The sequence below is a fragment of the Ixodes scapularis genome, unplaced genomic scaffold (assembly GCF_016920785.2).
Source record: "Ixodes scapularis isolate PalLabHiFi unplaced genomic scaffold, ASM1692078v2 PGA_scaffold0__279_contigs__length_252992795, whole genome shotgun sequence".
Classification (NCBI taxonomy): domain Eukaryota; kingdom Metazoa; phylum Arthropoda; class Arachnida; order Ixodida; family Ixodidae; genus Ixodes; species Ixodes scapularis.
The window spans coordinates 34828102-34829135 of NW_024609835.1; positions in this window are offsets into that span (position 1 = coordinate 34828102).

Genomic DNA, 1034 nt, shown 5'->3' on the forward strand with positions numbered 1-1034 from the left:
CCCCGTTTTTGAAGTCCGCTTCTGCCGTCCCGTCTTTTTGTCCCAATGAAAAATTATGTCCCGATTTCGCAGGAGTGCGTAGTTTTGAAACTGGCACCAAGCGAGTTGAAGCAAACCGAAACTATGCTTATTCGCTACAAGAATATTTTACAAAAATTACCGTAGGTAATTTAAAATATTTACTCAGTAAAATTTAGAACTATTCTTGCCCACAGACACCTTCCAAATGAGTGCTTGCAACTGAACTGCGAGTGTGACAGGCCCTAGGGCTTAGTGCAATATGGTAACGTTTTAAAATAAATTTTATCTCCCAATCTTAATCTTTAGTATCCCCCCTCCCCCTCCCCCCGGCTGGAATGTCCCATTTTCTACCTTGAGGGATATGGCCACCCCAGGCTAGAGGTCTCCACGGGCCGATATTTAGAAGCCCGACCCAGGCCGGCCCGTTGTCTAATGGGCCCGGACTTGCCCGCGGCCCGCTATTCATATCCAACAGCCGGCCGGCCTGGCCCGAAGCTAATTTTCACGGGCCAGTTGCGCTTTATTTTAGCCCAGTATGAATAGCTTAAAGAGCACCTTTTTTTTACTCTTATTATTAGTTGGATTAATCTGCAGGCCTAAGCAGCTTGTTAAGAAAAATCATCTCGATCTTCCTTTTCTGCGACCAAACCCGCGCGGAAAGGACGGAAAAACAAAAATGACAAGCAGCAGTAAACAAAACCACGTGTCACAGTCAAAAAGTAAGGCAAACGTCCCGACGGGTATGGACAAAAGACGCAGTTCTAAATTGGCCACTCTCGCTGCGCACAACCGTCTAAAAAAGAAAAAAAACAGAAAAACAAAAGTTGCTTTTGCGGTGGTTTCCGGAAAATTGCGTCGCGTCAGTTGGACAAAGTTTCTGCAGTTTCTTTCACGCGTGAAACATAGAAACGCGCGACAAAGTGAACCAGCGAACTCACAAAACACAACGATGTGCCATTTTTTGTTTTAATCCTCCGAAAAAAAAAAAATGATATTGTTGTCAGACTAAACGC